The sequence below is a fragment of the Protopterus annectens genome, chromosome 1.part1, assembly GCF_019279795.1.
Source record: "Protopterus annectens isolate FY-2018-M chromosome 1.part1, PAN1.0, whole genome shotgun sequence".
Taxonomy (NCBI): domain Eukaryota; kingdom Metazoa; phylum Chordata; order Ceratodontiformes; family Protopteridae; genus Protopterus; species Protopterus annectens.
Genome location: NC_056726.1, coordinates 1,071,944,131 through 1,071,964,030, shown reverse-complemented (window position 1 = coordinate 1,071,964,030; position 19,900 = coordinate 1,071,944,131). Strand labels below are relative to the sequence as shown.

General features: G+C 40.9%; 1 protein-coding gene across 1 annotated transcript in view; it reads right to left on the bottom strand.

Annotated features, from left to right (window-relative positions):
- LOC122815395 overlaps positions 1–19,900 on the bottom strand; it is a 784,394-nt gene that overhangs the window by 347,661 nt on the left and 416,833 nt on the right. The window lies entirely within an intron of this gene.

Here is a 19,900-nt window from a genome sequence, read left to right as displayed (position 1 = left end):
GGTACTTTTTACCAAATGGGGTCTTATACTCAATTATATGCCTAATGAGGGAGGTGTACAGAGAGGTAATAACATCTTTTCCTGGATGCAATCCATTTACTTATGAGATGAACCAAGTAAAAGGCTTTTCTGACCACTGCCACTATATGATGATCGAATGTGAGATTGTTGTCAACTTGACTACTGAGGTCTCTCAACACAAGTTGTGTGTTTAGAGGGTTTCCATTGATGTGGGAATCAGTAGGGACGTGTTTTTGTTGAATAGTACAATAATAAGGTTTTTTTGCATTTAACTTAAAGCCATGACTTTGGCACCAGTCATTTGTTGCTGTGAGACCCTCTTGCAGTATGTTAACATCATTTGGGGAGTCAATAAAAGCAAAAGTCAAACATGAGTGGATAAAAAGTTCCCGAAGAACAAAACTATTAACAAAAATTAAAATGCTCTTCAGGAAGGATGAACAGGATCCAAAACACCATCTTGGAAGAATGCTTTTAATAAATAACCAACAGTTAAAAACAGACACACTAACACTTAACTTTACACCGCGTTTTCGTCTTGTAACAAAACTTCATCAGATGTGAGCATATCACCATACTACCAATTTTTATATTGATTAGACCCACCAATAAACCAGTCATCAAGCCATCAATCATGAGCCAAACGGAATACACATGCAAAACAATAAAAAGTATTAAACACTTAATAATAAAATACATACATGAATAAATAACCATTTAAAAAAACAATGTTATAAATCCAGAATCTAAAACCATTAATGATCAAGGAAATAAACAATTGTTTCAAAAATCTATATTAAAAAAATATATTAAAAAATAAATAAATAAATAAAATACATATGTACATCACTTGTTATCCAACACTACCATCTACTGGCCAAGTCATAAACTGCCTAAAATTTGGCTAATCTGAGTTTAAAAATGGTAACGGAGACAGTCCCCCAGATACACTATTCTTTTTATTTTATTTATTTATTGATTTATTTATTTATATTTGTTGACCGGGAGTGTCCGACTGGACATAGGTCCATTTTCAGCAGAGGCCCGGGGAGAAAAGCTCCACAGTTAAAATAAACAGACAGTAGTTACATTGGATTACATAGCGATTAACAATTTAACATAGCAATTACTTACAACATATTTATAGATTAAGAACATAGTACATCCGTAGACAACTAGAATCTTTATCTGTGAAGTACATAACAGGCATTAACAAATGTAACAATGAGAAGTTCCTGCTGTATAATAAGTACTAGGCTTATGAGCATCTGAGCTTGCTATAATCAAGGTAGTTAGTGGAGTGGAAAGAAAGGTAGTGGTTGGATGGGGTGGGTGATATTACAGTGGGAGTGGAAAGGGCATAGCCAGCATGATTTTAGGTACACTTTTAGTAAAGTTTTGAAGTGGGTGCATGATGGTATGGAGGTAATTGTGGGTGGGAGGGAGTTCCATAATTTGGCAACGGTGCAAGAGAATAGTGCTTCACCAGCTGAGTTATTGGCTTTAGTGATCTGCAAGTGATTTTTGTTGCTGGATCTTAGTGGTCTGGTGGTGTGATAGGGTTGGAGTAGATTCTGGAGGGATGGGACATTTAGTGGATGGTTTACTAGTTTGTGGACGAGTGAGAGTTGATACCATTGAAGGAGGTGAGGGAGTTCAAGCCAGCCCAGTTCAGCAAGTGAGAGACTGTGGTGACTACGGTAGGATGCCCCTGTGGCGAATTTGGCGATTTTGTTGTAGCAGGTCTCTAGCTTGTTTAGATTGCATTGCCTTAGGTTGGTATATATTAGAGAGGCATCAATTAGGGTGGAGATAAGGTGGGAATTTGCTATTGAAATCTTTGCTGCTTTGGTGAGATTGCTTATTTCTGTATAATGCTCCTAGTTTTTTGTGGACTTTTTTTATGGTCATGGATATGTGAATGTCAAATTTTAGTTTATTGTCTATTTCCACTCCTAGCAATTTGGTGTGTTCAGTTGGGTATATAGTGGTGTTGTCTTTTGCTGTGATGTTAAAGTGAGAGTTGTTTTGAGTATGTTTGGTGGGTTGGAAGATGAGTAGTTTAGTTTTGTTTGGGTTGAGTATTAAATGGGCATTGGATAACCAAGTTTCAACAGAGGAAAAGGCTTCCTGTGTGACTTTTTGCAGTTTGGGTAGGGACTGGGCTGAGCAGATGATGGTTGAGTCATCTGCATATTGTATGAGTGTGCCATGTTTGGTGGCAGAGGACAGATTACTCATGAAAACAGGGAAGAGTAGGGGTCCAAGCATGGATCCTTGGGGAACCCCTATGGAGACAGGTAGTTGGGGAGATATGTCATTTTGCCATACAGTGGATTGTTGGCGGTCAGACAGGTAACTCTGAAACCAGTTGGTGACTGACTGAGAGAAGGATAGGTTATTGAGGACAGAGATAAGTTGTTTGTGTGGGACCATGTCAAATGCTTTAAATAGGTCTAGGAAAGTAGCAGAGGAGAGATAGCCATTGTTTTTATGCTGAAGGATAGTGTTCATAAGGGAGAGTAAGGCAGTGGTGGTGCTATGGTTTGGTCGGAAACCATGCTGAGCATTGGAAAGGAGGTTGTCAGTAAGGAGGTAGTCTGAGACCTGAGAGTGTATGCATCTCTCTAGTATTTTGGAGAGTGGAGAGAGAATAGCTATGGGGCAGTAATTGGTTAGTTCTGTGGAGGGTCCGCCTTTGTGGAGGGGAATTATATGTGATACTTTTCACAGTGTGGGAACGTAACTTTCTGACAGAGATCGGTTAATCAAGATGGATACTGGGTAGGCCAGAGCATCAGCCGCGATGTGCAGGTATTCACTTGGGAGTTTGTCTGCCGCTAATTTTGTGGGCTTAAGTTTAGTTAAGAGTTTTTTTATGTTGGAGGTAGGTACAGGAGAAAATGAGAAGGCTGTGGGAAGATTACTAGTTGAAGGTGTGGGTTGGAGGCGAGGGGGGTTGTTTTGTTTAGCTAGTGATAGTATGGTTTGTGTGAAGTGTGTGTTGAATGAGGTAGCAATATTTTCTGAGGAGTGAGAGATGTTAGGAGGAGGGGTACTGACTTTACCTGGGTGGAGGATGGAGTTTATGGAGGACCAGAATTGTTTGGGGCTGTGTTGGGAGGAGTCTAGGGCAGACTGGTAGTATTGGAATTTGTCCTGTTTTATTAGCTTTTTGACTCTATTGCATAGTTCTAGGAATTTCTGTCTAGTTGAGGGGGTTTTGGTTTTATGCCAATGCTCCCAGGCTTTATCCCTGTTTTTCATTTCTGACTTAGTGGTTTTATGTAGCCATGATGAGGGTTGTGCTTTGGTTCTGGAAAGTCTTATGGGGGCATGGTAATTAAGGATGCTCAGGAAGGTAGTATTAAAAAATTCAACTGCGTCATCAAGACTGAGGTACTTTAGAGGATGCCAATTGCATTCTTTGAGGGATGAGATGAATGTGAGTGGGTTAAAGTTTAGTTTTTTTTACGTATTTGATGGTAGATGACAGGTTTAGCTTGGTATAGGTATTTTTGGAGTAGGAATGTTGGGGAGTGATCACTGAGGCTATCTGATAAGCAGCCTGTTATATATGACTGGGGGCTCTTACTGACTAGTATCCGATCCAGAGTAGTGTGCTTGCTGGAGTTTTTATTTATCCTGGTTGGTGACTGGACTAGTTGGGTAAAGCCATGAAGGTTTACATGATGGGTTGGATGGTTGCCAGAACAGGACTGCCAGTCAATATTGAAATCACCTAAAATAATAGTTTCTTGGGGGAGATGGTGGGTAGACCAGCTGAGGAGGTTTTCTAGTGGAGGGATGTTTTCGCCAGGTGGGAAATAGCATCCTATTATGTTGATGGTTTTGTTTTGGTTTATTTTGAGGTTGGTATATATTATTTCTTCATTGTCTATTTGTGGAGCTGATGATTTTAAGATCTGGATGTTTAGATGCTGTTTAAATATTATAGCTACACCACCTCCTTTCTTGTTTAGCCGGTCTACTCTTAGTATGCCGTAACCTGTAGGGAGGATGTTTACACTGGTAATGTGAGGTTTTAGCCAGGTTTCTGTCAGGATGACTATATCTGGGGAGTGCAAGTCTATGGTGGCATGGAGTTCATGGACTTTGTTGGATATACTTCTATTATTTAGGCTTAGTAGAAGGAAGTCATTTGGCTTTCTATTGGCTGTGATATGGGAGAAGTTGTGGTTTCATGTATGATTATGAGGATTGGGGTTGGAGATGGTAGGGCCAGGGTTGGGGTGGGTGTCTCCACTTAGGGCTAGTTTTGATATGCATGAGGTTATTAGTTTTCTCAGTTTTTTAATGTGTTTGTTTATAAGGGAAACTTTATGATTGTGCTCTGTGGGTAATAGGTATGGTGGGAGGGTTACTATGTTAAGTTGTAGGGATGTTTTATGTTTGAGTAATATAGTTGGCAGAATATGTGGGGGGTGCATAGGGATGGTTCTTGAGTTGGTGGGTGGGGAACTGAGTGAGGGTGAGACGAGTGGTGGTGTGAGTAGTAGTACAGTGGTAGTGGTTGAGTGGGGGAATGATGGAGCTTTGGTAGGATGTAAGATATGCAAGAAGAGTGCATGCAGTGAGCATAGGTAAGGTATGCTTGTAGATGTTAGTTGAGGAGGTGTGATAGTAGTGGGAAGATGGAGGAGGTAGTGTTTGATTAGCGCTGTGGTTGGCTACTGGAAAGATGGGAGGGGTTTGTGAGTGTAGTAAAGGTGGGACCACTAGGGGCGGGAGGTAATAGGGGGCAGAGTGGGGAGCGAAGCAGGTAGAGACCCTGTTAGTTGCTCTTATGAGGGGGCTGGAAACAATCAGGTAACAGAGTTAACTGATAAATGAACATATGATAGTGACAAGGGTGGTTGTAGTTTTAAAAATGGTGCCTGCCACAGGTAATATTTATTAACTTTGGGATTGTCTTAAGGTAATAAACAGGGAGGGTGGAGGGGAGAACAAGGGTGTGAGCAGGCAGTTCTTTGTACTGCTGCTAATGAGTCAAAGCAAAGACAAGTTTGTGTTTAAGAAACAATCACAATTGACCAAGGACTGCTCTGAAACTGTAAGTCATTTCTTAACCATTTCTCAGGTGGAAAAACAGGATAACCTCATATCAGTAGGCTACTGTGGTCTCAACTGAAATTAACAAACACACAGTATTGATCACAGTATTCTTCCATGCAGGACTAGCTTAGTCCTGCATGGAAGCGGCCGTTTAGGAGAAGCACGGCAGCCCGCCAGGCATATTAATGAAGGAGCGCTGCTTGAGCTCCTAAACGCACACGGAGAGTGTGCGTGTGCAGGGGGTGTGTCTGAGAGCAGAGATCTCAGAATAAGCATGCCACTGCAAGCAAGAACAGCAGTTTAGCAATAAGAATGAGTGAGACTGCTCATAGGTGTTCGCATACCCCCAGCAACATGGCCCCAAGTTTATAAGAGCAATAGTTAAAGTATAAAATATAAACAAGCAAATTTATTTTTTATCAAACAGATAAAATTTAACCATAGGTGCACAGGTTTGCCCATTGTGTAGCTACGTATATTGCAGCTTAAATGGCACAGAGGATAAATATCAAGATATCTGCAAATGAAGCAGTATTGCAATAATATAGTGGGCAGAGCATTCACCTCCTTACGAGCAGTCATTCCTGGTTCGAGTCTCACTCCAGTACATTCCATTTTCCATGTCAAGTCACTTTATGAGCAATATTTTTTGTTGCACAACCTACTAAATAACATATATTTGTGAACTGGACTACTGCATTAAATGCAGATGTGAGGTGTCATCATCATAATGTTGTAAAATCCATAGATAAACACAAGTGCCCCATACATTATATGTACACATGAATCAGGGATACAAATCAAAGGTACAATGTGTAATGAATGATAAATCCATAGAGTGTCCAAATCCACTACGTTCCCAAGAGCCATGTTACATTTCTGTCTAAATTAGTGAGGGGTTAACCAGGACTAAGCATATTTAAGCAGTAGTAAGCGAGTTTAAGCCTGTTTGTGTGGGGGTAAGTAATGTGCATATAGGTTAAGCAATATTGAAGCTAACTCTCTGTAAGCATATTTAACCGGAAGTCAGCATTACTTACCTTTGTGCAAACATATGCAAACCCGCTTACAATTCCTTAAAAGTGCCTTAATCACTCTGTATGCAACAGTAATTTTTCTGGCCATAAACAAAATAAACAGCCGTTGCAGGTCTTCAACCCAGAACACTGTACACCATAGTCACAGTAGTTAACCACTAAGCCATCACATCACTACGTATGATTGAGGTATCACCAAACAGATCCTCACTATAGGAAAATCAAACTTAACATGTGAAAGGAATCCATATACTGTTTTATGTTGTATAACCTACTACATAATGTAAATATGTGAACTGAAGTACTGCATTAAGTCCAGATGTGAGGTGTCATTGTAATAACGTGTTGAAATTCCCTAATAAACACAAGGACCCCATACAGTGTACATACACATGAATCATGGATACCAAACACATGTATAACATCTAATGAATAATAAGTCAATGCCAACCAGCAAATAGTATGCAAATTAAAAATTAGGCAATGCTAAGCATTGCACAGCCCAGCTTACTAGGTGTAAGCAATGTGTAGACCAACTAAATCAGTTTGCCCATTGGTATAACACTTTAAGCAATGCCAACCTTAGGTAAGCAGGTTTGCCCATAGCTTATCATTTTCAAAACTGTCCAGTCATGACAAAGTGTGAGAAATCAGCCCTATTTAAACCGAGCAGGCAGGAATACATCTCATAACTAGTTGCAGCTTCCTCCTGTAGGCACTATGACTGGTATGGGAGAGGGTGTGCACTTTCGGGCACAGCGCTGGGGCATCCAGGAGTGCAGAGTCATGGCAAGACTCCTTGTTAAAGAGAATGACCAGAGACTGCTGGAGGGCCAGTACCAGCATTCCCAATATAAAGTGGAAGCCTGGGACCATCTCGTCCATGACCTCACCAGTGCCACTGGCATACCTTGAACTGGTGAGCAGGTCAGGCATCACTATGCCAACTTGAAGTGGAGAAAGAGGGATCTCTTGGATCAGTGGATCCAAGAGACTAGGAGGACGGGGGATGACCCAGCCATTTGTAAGTATCAGTCCACTACCTGTCTAATAATTGCCAGCTCATGTATATTATGGATAGGTGTGGCTAAATATTCCTCTTATGTCTTCAACAGTGGCAGATGAGCATACTGTGAACCAGTAAGCCCATGCCTGTAGATTGCAGTGCTTGCAACACGAGGCAGGTTTGTAATACTCTTGCAGGTACTGTCATAGGAAATAAATCTAAAAGTAGTAGTTAATTGCCTGTATAAAACCTGTATTGTTTAAGGCATGTACTGCATACACCAGAGAACATGGCAGGAAGAGTCTTATATAGGTTGTATGCAAATAAAAGCATAATAGCCTGACAATAAAGGTCTAAATGCTGGACTGCATGTGTTAACTCTGGTATGATATGGTAATGCAGAGTTGAAATCTCTGAATAGTACTGTTGTATTAAGCACTGTTCCCCACACTGTGCTACATAAATAAAATGTGTAGGAATGTCTGTGTATAACTGTTGCAATCCCAAGAGGTCATATAGTACAACTGAGAGAGACTTAGAGAGAAAACAGTGAAAAGATAGGCAACATAATCCAAATAGCACACTCAACTGAGACGTGAACTGTTGTATTTTTAGCACACACAGCTATGGTTCGAATCCTGGGAGTGGTAGTAGGCTGTATGCAGAATCATACCCCACAAGTGTACAGAATAGTCCAGAATGTCCAGTTAATCGGCCCATATCTGCCGGATGTTACCCTGTCCACTGGCATATCAGTGTGCTAATCTCTGACATGTAGGCAGCATTTCATGTCATATAACTGACTGTCAGGCCTGTACATATTTGGAAAATGTCAATGAAAACAAACATGTTATTGTACAGCTCACAAAAGGTTTAAGAGGACAATAGTCGAAATATGTTACGGTTCACCTGTATGTGGTCAAGACATGCCCAGAGTATGTGCAATAAGAGATGGACAGGTATATACGTCAACCTGAAATCTGGGAATATGTGTAGAAACAGTTAGGTAGTGTTAAAAAACGATACTTCCACAGGTATAGCAGGTAAGAGGTGTATACTGCAGGTAAAACTCAGTTCATGTATATAGTTGTCTACATCCATACCACTGTCCAAATTAAGGCCATAGGGTAGTGTACTAATACCTGTCAGGTACAGATCACAATACTGACTAGGAATGTTATGGGAACTACAGGAATATACTAGTTGTTAATTGACATCTTTCTCTCCCTCCCACCATATCTACAACAATAAACTAAATACACAACTCAATCAGTATGTGCCCCATTAAATCTACTGTTGGGACATATGTCCTATTGTTTTATAAATATTTAATTTGTTTCTATACATGTGCCATGTTGAAATACTTCCACATTGGTGGTATGCTGCCATCAATGTACCTGCATGCTGTTGTAATGGCCACTGTCGTTCCATATATACATGTGTTCTGTTTGCTATGCAACTGTTCTATATCTGATGTTTTGTGTTAATGGGAATATCTATGCATGCTGTTATACCTAATACTGGAATGTTTTTACTATTACTAACCCACATATGTTGTAAAATTGAAACACCATAGCCACGTTTGGGAAGGCTGGTCAAAGCGGACCCACCTGTCCCACCTCATCTGGCCTTGGCACCAGGTACCAGCACATCTGGGGCCCACCCTGGGACCATCTTGTCTGCTGGTCCTGCACCACCTTCGGATGGAATCAGGGGAGGGGTCTCACCCCCCCGGGAGCGGGCATGGACAAGACACTGTCACCCGACAGGTCCGGGGAGTGGTGTGTAGTGAGCTTCGCAAGGAGTTTGGAGATCTGCTATGCCAGCTTGAGGGCCATGTGTCACAACTAGAGGGTTGGCCTGGCCCTCCTACTCAGCCCCCAGCGCAGCCACCATTGGTTCTGTGAAGATGCAGTGGTTACTGAACATGGGTGGGGTCTTCAGTCCACCTGTTTCCACTAGGGGTTCATGGGCTTCCTATTTCCAAACACCCTTCCCCATCAAGGTGTTTACCTCCCCACATTTGTCATATACTGCCCCTGTATGCTGTCTTGTCTGTCTTGCTGTTATCCTACCCAACCTACCTCCCCAAATATACATACTATCCCTTTCCCACATCCCAACCTCACCTGAAAAAAAAAGGCAATCTGTTCCCAAAAAATCTCGCCCCATACATAGTTGTCCATTTCACATGAGTCCACTGGACACATGTAATCGGGTCTAATTGTCTTCACAACATATTATTGTTGTCCTCACCTTTCTCTCAGGGGTATGAGTATCCAAATCTACCTCCAAATCAGTGTATATGCACAGCTGTTGCTGTAGAAGAAATGGGCAGCTATTGATTTTCCTTACACCCATCCTGCACATCCCTAGCTATTTTCCCTAATAACTTTCCCTCTTGGTGCCCCTTTATCACCACTTTCCTATCAGCCCTTTTCATTTCTTTTAAAGAAATTAGCATGAGGCTAAGTGGGAGTAAGCATTTTTAAGAAGCAGTAAGTGGGATTAAGCCTGTTTGCGTAGGGGTAAGCAATGCCTACACAGGTTAAGAAATTGAGGAGCTAAATCAGTATAAGAAACTGTAACTGAAAGTTAGCAGTGCTTACCTCAGCGCAAACCCACACAAATCCACTTTTCCACTGCTTAAAAGTGCCTTACTCACTCTGTATCCAATGGCCCTTGTTCTGCCCAGCAACAAAATAAACAGCCTCTGAAAGTCTTGAACCCAGGATCCTGCACACCATAACCAAAGTGATTTACCACTAAGCCATGTAAGATATACATAACCCTCATGTTTTCAGAAATATATCATCCAGCATAGTCATTCAACAGTACAGGAAATGTATTTATACATGTAGTATGTATGTATGTATGTGTGTGTGTGTGTGTGTGTATTTATATTTATATATATATCTATCTATATCAATATATATATATATATATATATATATATATATATATATAAGCAAATATATATGTATATACTTATATATATATCTATAGATATAAAAGAGAACATAACAAATACATATATGACCAAAGGCACCGTTAATGGGGAAGAGGGGGCCCAAGCTAAATAAGTCTTGTAAGTATTGATATCACCCCTCCCCCCCACAGTGAAACAGATCTGTCCTGCAATACAATACCAACTACTGCAAATCCCATACCCGGAACCCAACACAATATGGACATAAGACGTTAACAGTAATCCATCCCATCTGTATGATGTCAGGATGGTATCAATAACATATCATGCAGTACAGTCTGGCTACCATAGGCACTGTACAATGTGGAAGCAATAAACATTCCAAAAATACATATATATATATATATATATATATATATATATATATATATATATATATATATATATATATATATACACACACACACACACACACACACACATATATATATATATATATATATATATATATATATATATATATATATATATATATACAGATACATATATGCAGATACATATATATAGATATAAATGTAACTACACATACACATACAGAGATATGTATAGGAAGATATATATTTAGAGGGTGCACACCATACTGAACAGCCAGGATCCTACAGTTGCCATTTTATCAAATGGACAGTGTATGAGTCACCCATACAAAAGACAATTGTTGCCTGAAACATATACCCACAGAGAAAAAAGATATGACACCACACATAGGTTTGCATGCATAAGAAAGTTTTATTTGTGTACTATTAGAGTTGTATATGCCATGTCATATAGCTGTTTAGACTTTAAAATTCATGCAAACAGATTAATGCAACTTTCAATCAGATCATTTTATACAGTAATCCGAAAGCATAACATATGTTGCTGTCCAGGCCAAGGCGTTCAAGTAGTACAACAGTAAAGACAGACTGGGCCACAGGATAACAATCAATCAACAGTAAGTAATGCAGATGTATAGTCCAGCAGCCTCTAACTACACTCTGTACTCAATCCCTAGGGGGAAAAGACTTAAGTTGACACAATGGGGTGTATTTGTTACATAACAATGCATAACTGAAAACATCACAATCACACTGACAAACATAACAGTCTGTATGTCAGTAAGCAGCAGGCCAGCAATGTTTGCAAGGTGAAATGTATGTTCATGTACAGCCAAATACCTTAAGGCAGCTTACTACTGATATCCCTCACATGTTACAACAGCCTAGGTTATTTATGGTACATAGCCTTCCTCTCCATAGACTGATTTACAGGGGCATGTAACACGGTTATATACACTCAGGAACAATAGGATGGTAGAAGTAGAAACTGCTCGTACGACAAGACAGTAAAATCAAACGTATTTTAATAAAAAAATATAAAAATCTATCAATAACTGTTACAGGTTAAGCGCTTTCGACTGATACCCAGTCTTCTTCAGAACAATGCCAGTAAAATCCCATGCAACATTTATATGCTAGTAGCAGTATGTTAATTGAATGATTAGAGAATCATAAAAACCGCCAAAATTATTAAAGTCACAAGAACACATTCAGCACAAAAGCCCTATATCAATGTTTATACAACAAAAAATATGATAAATCAAGAACAAATAATAAATAAATAATTACAAAAACTAATCATTCCTAATAAAGAGCTAGGACAGGTAATACTATAAATATTTTTGTTACCATATATGTTGTTTTCATATGTAAATTTCTTGTAAGAGTTTAAAATAAGATCTATAAACCAGTATAATATTTCTCTCTATAAAAGTGCATCCATATAGAAATCACTAAAAATAATGATATTGTCGTTGGTGTTGTAGGAACTAAGTAATCCCAAAATTTATTCCAAAGCTAAAAAAGGTTTGATGCTAATACAATCATTGAGACCCGGGGGTCTCGTAGCGTCCGTTAGAATCTGCCATTTGCTCTCACATAGAGACAGTCTCATTTTCCAGTCCCCTCCAAAAGGTACTGTCTCTACTTGATCTATGATGGAGAATAGGAACTTGTGATCGTTTCCCTTCTCCGAAATGTGCCTGTATAATGCATTTTTGGAATCCTGTTTACCTATTTTATATATATGTTCGTAAATACGTCTGTTTAACTGCCTCTCTGTTTTACCTGTGTAATGTGCGTTGCATAAAGTACATGTTGCCAGGTAGACTACCTGCTTAGATCTACAATTCCCTTTCCTGCTGGTAATAGTAGTGTGGCATATGTCATTCAGTTTAATGGTGTTATTCAAATTAATGTATTGACATTGTTTGCAATTGCCACATCTCACTGTACCTTTTCGATTCTCATGTGATATTTTGTTAGATGCCCCTCTTTCTAAAAGATTCTTCATGTTGGGTGCAGTCTTATAAACAATTCTGGGTTTGGTCCCCAAGGTCTCTTCCATACCCATAACCATCAAAGTCCTCCAAAACCTTTCTAAAATATCCTTGATGATGTGGGAATTGGGTGTATACATAAGTATGCATACCCTACCAAACGAATCCATGTGCCCCCCCCCCACGCTGGTCCGAAGTGTAGTGACCTAATAGGGGTTTATAGATGTTACCCCATCCGTCTTGTACATATCTGATTGTCTCATTAACCAAGCCTTCTGGATAAGCTCTACTCAAGAACATTCCTTTGATGATGTTTAATTCCTTCTCCAAGATCAATAGATTAGATGACATTCTTGCTGCACGGATGGTTTACCCTTTAATCACATTCTTGAATACATGAGGGGGGTGGTTGCTACTGTAGTGCACATAATCATTGGAAAAAGTGGGCTTCCTGTATATACTTGAAGTAAAGCCATCACTATCGTGGCTTAACCAAACATCCAAAAATGAAATTCCTTTGTGGCTGTATTGATGAGTGAATTTTAAAAACTCAACAGTACCATTTAAATATGTCATGAATTCTAGTAATCTGTCCTCGGATGATTTCCACAAAATGAAGATGTCATCCAGATATCTCACATATAATCCGATGTCATGAAAAAAAGTACTCTTGAACACGTGTTCTTGTTCCCACTCAGCCATGACCAAGTTCGCAAATATGGGAGCGCGAGCTGCTCCCATAGCTACTCCCTTGGTCTGCCTAAAGTATTCTCCTTGGAAGGAGATAAAGTTGTAATCCAATACAAGTGACATCATGTCACATATTAGGCTGACTTTTTCCCATGAGAACTCCGTGTAACGGGTAAGACTTCTTTCAAAGTATTCTAACCCTTCTGTCTTGGGGATACTGGAAAAAAGATCAATGACATCCACTGTTAGAAAAATCAATTCAGAGTTCCAATAATCTTTGGTGAGTGTACCTAAAAATTTCCAGGAATCTTTGATGATGTGAGGGATGTTGTATACATTCTTGCACCATCTATCTATCAATTTTCTGATGTTATATGTTTTGGACCTAGATCCTGACACAATAGGTCTAAAGGGAGGCTGTACAATTGATTTATGTAACTTTGGAATCCCAACCATCTTAGCTAACACTGGATGATCTACTTTCATGTAGGAATATGTGTCGTTGGATATCCTATTGTCAATAAGATATTCCTCGATGATAAGATCAATCCGCTTGTGACCAATGTTGACCTGATTTAATGAGATGCTCTCATAATTACCTGAATTATGTAAGATGTTGTGGATTTCTTGGTTATATAGATCAGTTGGGAATATCGCGGCTCCCCCTCCCTTATCGGGTTTCATAACCCTGATATCCCTATTCTTCATTATATCCAGTAGACTTTTTCTTTCCATACATGTGAGGTTGTCACTAGGTTGTTCTCTTTGACTTCGTATTCTATTGTGTGTCCAATAAATGTCGTTACACACTATCTGTCAGAAAGTTACGTTCCCACATTGTAGAAAGTCTCACATATAATTCCCCTCCACAAAGGTGGACCCTCTGCAGAACTAACCAATTACCACCCCATAGCTATTCTCTCTCCACTCTCCAAAATACTAGAGAGATGCATACACTCTCAGGTCTCACACTACCTCCTTACTAACAACCTCCTTTCCAGTACTTTCCAGTACTCAGCATGGTTTCTGACCAAACCATAGCACCACCACCACTGCCTTACTCTCCTTTACTAACACTATCCTTCAGCATAAAAACAATGGCTATCAGCATAAAAACAATGGCTATCTCTCCTCTGCTACTTTCCTAGACCTATCTAAAGCATTTGACATGGTCCCACACCAACAACTTATCTCTGTCCTCAATAACCTATCCTTCTTACAATCAGTCACCAACTGGTTTCAGAGTTACCTGTCTGACCGCCAACAATCCGTTGTATGGCAGAATGACATATCTCCCCAACTACCTGTCTCCATAGGGGTTCCCCAAGGATCCATGCTTGGACCCCTACTTTTCTCTGTTTACACCAATAATCTAGCCTCTACCACCAAACATGGCACACTCATCCAATACGCAGATGACTCTACCATCATCTGCTCAGCCCAGTCCCTACCCAAACTGCAAAAAGTCACACAGGAAGCCTTTTCCTCTGTTGAAACATGGTTATCCGATGCCCAATTAATACTCAACCCAAACAAAACTAAACTACTCATCTTCCAACCCACCAAACATACTCAAAACAACTCTCACTTTAACATCACAGCAAAAGACAACACCACTATATACCCAACTGAACACACCAATTTGCTAGGAGTGGAAATAGACAATAAACTAAAATTTGACATTCACATATCCTTGACCATAAAAAAGTCCACAAAAACTAGGAGCACTATACAGAAATAAACAATTTCTCACCAAAGCTGCGAAGATTTCAATAGCAAATTCCCACCTTATCTCCACCCTACTTTATGTCTCTCCAGTATATACCAACCTAAGGCAATGTGATCTAAACAAGCTAGAGACCTGCTACAACAAAATCGCAAAATTCGCCACAGGGGGCATCCTACCGTAGTCACCACTGTCTCTCACTTGCTGAACTGGGCTGGCTTGAACTCCCTCACCTCCTTCAGTGGTATCAACTCTCACTCACCCACAATAGTAAACCATCCACTAAATGTCCCATCCCTCCAGAATCTACTCCAACCATATCGCACCACCAGACCACTAAGATCCAGCAACAAAAATCATTGCAGATCACTAAAGCCAATAACTCTGCTGGTGAAGCACTATTCTCTTGTGCCATAGCCAAATTATGGAACTCACTCCCACCCACAATTACCTCCGTACCATCATGCACCAACTTCAAAACTTTATTAAAAGCACACCTTAAAACATGCTGGCTATGCCCTTGCAACTCCCACTCTAATATCATCCAGCCCATCCAACTACTACCTTTCTTTCACCTCCACTAACTACCTTGATGATAGCAAGCTCAGATGCTCATAAGCCTAGTACTTATTATACAGCAGGACCTTCTCATTGTTACATTTGTTAATGCCTGTTATGTACTTCACAGATAAAGATTTTAGTTGTCTACTGATGTACTATGTTCATCATCTGTAAATATGTTGTAAGTCATTTCTATGTTAAATTGTTAATCACTATGTAATCCAATGTAACTACTGTCTGTTTATTTTACTGTGGAGCTTTTCTCCCCGGGCCTCCGCTGAAATTGGACCCACATCCAGTCGGACACTCCTGGTTAACAAATTTAAATAAATAAAATAAATAAAATAAAATAAAAAATAAAAAAATGTTCAGGGGTTCTCGTAGGAGCAATGCTGCTCATCATGCCACTGGCAGATGTGCCACAGGTCTGACAATGTCACACATGTTCCAGGCTGTCATGGAGGCACAGGCATGTATGGAACAGTACACCAGACAGGAACTAAGGGCACAGATGGCCCATAACACCACTGTCATTGACAGTATCCATGACCTAGCAGGTGCCATTGGACATTACACCGAGGTCACTGATAGACATTGGGGAGAGACATTAGATATCCTCTGCAATGTCATGTCCATGTGTCAGGACAATGTGGGATGGTTGAGACGTCGACGTGGACGTATGCCAGCAACATCAGCAGCTAGCAGTCGCCGGGGACGTCCCTCAAGCTATAGCCACTCCTGTAGTGCCAGTACCAGCACCAGCAATGTTGGGGGTGGGCTGTCCAAAGAATGTCCTAGAAGACAATGTGCATGTGGCTCTGGACAGTCCCAGCAAGGACCTGTGTCCAGTGTGCATCTATCCCCCACTGGGGATAGTACCCAGTCTGGCTTAGTACCTGATAGTGTCAGTAGCACCCCTGCTAGGCACAGGTACCATATCCATGGCCAGAGACAGTGATCTGTAAAGCCTCACAGGTACAGTCTGTGGCTGTCCCACAAATACCTGTATATGGCAGCCACATGGTGGAACTGTGTGCATGCAGACACACACACATACTCCAAAACCCTAGGGCTAACACATACCCACACACATTACAACAACATTGGCCCATTATAGTATTCTTGCCCCTCACACACACACACACACACACACACACACACACACACACACACACACACACACACACACACACACACACATACATGTCAATTGGATGGCTTACTGTAGGCCTCTGGTGAACCAACAACACACCCTGTGCATATGATGAAAGCTGTGCCACCTGTCATCTGTAACATTGATGCAGGAACAGGCTACCATGGTGCTGATGCACAGGGTGTCTATATAGCAGTATAGCAATGTTAGCATGTTGTCAGCTGTAGAGTGTAATGATATGCTTGAAGGTGTAGCTGAGCAGGCATGATGCATTAAAGCTATAATTGTCATTGTAGTGTTGGTTATACCAGTGTTGGTTCCAATTGTGTATTGTCTTGCCACGTGCCACTTGGCTGATGTGTGCAGTATTGGCAGCATGTGTTAGAGAGTGGACAATATGTGTGGGATGTGTGTAGCACAGATTTGCAGGAGTACATTTGTGAACATGGTGGAGGTGCACTGTCTGCATGTACATGCATAGTGGACACATGGCCAGGGTGACATGCTCTGTATTACACAGTAACACTCCATAGTTTCTATCGGTGGCCAGTATGCATTGTACTACACACATTCCGGAACCTGACTACACATGTGTGTGTATGACATGGTTTGACACTGTGCTGTGGCTGATACTGTTACTGTCATTGTTTTGCATTCTGGTGGTATAAATCACTTCAACAGCCTGACCATAACCAATCATTAGATGATGTCTTGACAACCGACACAAAGATGTAGGACACACAGCAACATTTGGATCCTTCAGGTACTATACAATGCCAGTAACCACTGGTATTCACCTGCACCCATTACTGAGACCACTCCTGTTTGCCATATAGCTCTCTTAGGTACATGCAATCACAGTAGGGATATGTCCGTCCATGTCTGGTAATGCATACTGTGGCCTATAACACATTCTCCAGATGACACACACATACTCCACAAGGGTATCATACAGACAGGTGCCTGTTGTCAAACCCATGCTGTAAAGCTATAAGCCAAACTAAGCATTGTCATCTACCTATAAGGAACATATTATCCCCACAGTACCACATAGGTAGTAGCCACCAGCATGATGAACAGGTACTGATGTCTACATGCAACCAAGTGTTATGTCATCTCTCCTTTGTTAAACACATTTCCAAAGGTATTCTGGAATCATCCCTTGGTGGATCACATAAACAATAAGGGGTCTGCATGCATATCCACAGTTTGTTCTACACCTATGAATAGTCATCATGGACAGCCTTTGCTGCGTTTGAACAGGTCTGACATATACCTCAGCCATAGACCCTCACTCACACATTCCAATACGAATCGTAATGACTTTGGGTGACACAGGTGACCTAGGCCAGGGATCACTGCATGGCTGGGCTTGTCACAAGCATACAGATGTGGCCTAATGTCTGGGAAGCAGCAGCACAGTCTAGCAAGGATGACAGCTGTATTCTTGGAGAAAGCAGGGTTCCCACACATGCTATCATTGAGGTAACATGTAGGTATATGTATTTGCCACACAGCTAGCTCACATGTGCAATGCATACTGATATGTCATACAGTGGTAAAAGCAAAACCTACAGCACATTGACCAACAGTGTCATACACATACAGTTCATACACTCACCAAGTGCAGGATTCAATCCCCTACCTAACTACTTCATGATACTAGAGGAATATGCATTAACATGACACGCTATGCACATTACTGTCAGTTCTTTTTTCCACAGGTATATTTGTAGGATGGTGACATCATCAGACTTGACAAAGGTTAGATTACCACTTTTGAGGTGTTTCACTACTCTCCTAAAAGATTGTTTCTTCCCAAGAGGAACACACACACACAGTTGTCTGGTGTAGGATTCACACCCCTACCTAACTATGTCATGATACTAGAGGAGTACACATTAACACAACACGCTGTATGGATTACTGAACGCATTCTTTTCCACAGGTATATTTGTAGGATGCTGAAATCTTCAGACTTGACAAGGGTTACATTACCACTTTTGAGGTGTTTCACTACTCCCTTGAAAGGGTGTTCTTTCCCAAGGGGAACACACACAAACACAGTTACCAAGTGCAGGATTCAAACCCCTACCTAACTACTTACTAATACTAAAGGAGAAAGCATTAACATGACGCGCCATATGGATTACTGGGAGTTTTATTTTACACAGGTATGTTTGTAGGATGCTGACATCATCAGACTCGACAAAGGTTACATTACCACTTTTGAGGTGTTTCACTACTCTCCTAGAGGGTAGTTCCTTCCCAATGGGAGCACACAGAGTTGCCAAGTGCAGGCTTCAAACTCCTACCTAACTACTTCATGATATTAGAAAAGTACACATTAACACGACACGCTATACAATTTACTGGGGGTTTTCTTTTCCACAGTTATATTTGTAGGATGGTGACATCATCAGACTATACGAAGTGTGTTACATTAGGTGACATTAGTTGGCCTACATTGAACGAATGTCTAAACACTTTGGCCATGTGATCATCAAAGGTGAGTTTAGTATCTACCTGTGTCCCCAGGGCCATAATTACTTTCTCTGTACATGCTGGATTACCACCTATGTGGTAATTTGTGTGCACTTTGTATTACCCAAAGGGGATGACTATGCATTCTTTGCCATTCAGCTTGAGGGCATTGTTTTGACACCAGGTATCTGTCTCTGTAAGACACTTCTGGAGGATGTCTGTGTCAGCTGTACAGTTAATTATGGACCACAGTTTCCAGTCATCTGCAAATCTGTTCGGCCTTACACCTGCCGTGCTTGCCTGTACCTCTGAGCAGTATCGACTGAACAGGTGGGGTCCCAGGACCAAGACCTGTGTGATGCCATGTGTGAATGTCTTAGAGTTGGACATGGCACCCGCAACTATGAACATGTGTGTTTGATCTGTGAGCCACTTGGCCACCCATCCTGTGACATAGCTGTTCATGTTCAAGCTGGTACACTTGTCCATGATGACGGAGTGGGGAATGGTGTGGTAAGCCCTTAGTGAGGTACAGGTGGGCTGTGTGGACTACTTTCACCTCCATCTATGTTCATGGTAACTGTTTTAAATAAGTCAACTAGGTTTGGGAGCCAGGCTATGCCTTTAACAAGGCAAAGTTGTGTAGAGTCCAGTGTCTGGAGATCTCCAATGTTTCAGTGTATGGGTTCCATGATGATTTGCACAATAGCTCTGTAGACTAGGCTGAGTACACATGTTGGGCATTGGTTTTCATGTTCTGTTTTGGCACACCCTTTGTGGAGCTGGATGACTGTTAGTGTATGCCATTCTTTGGGTACATAGCCTGTGATACGCTTGAGTCTG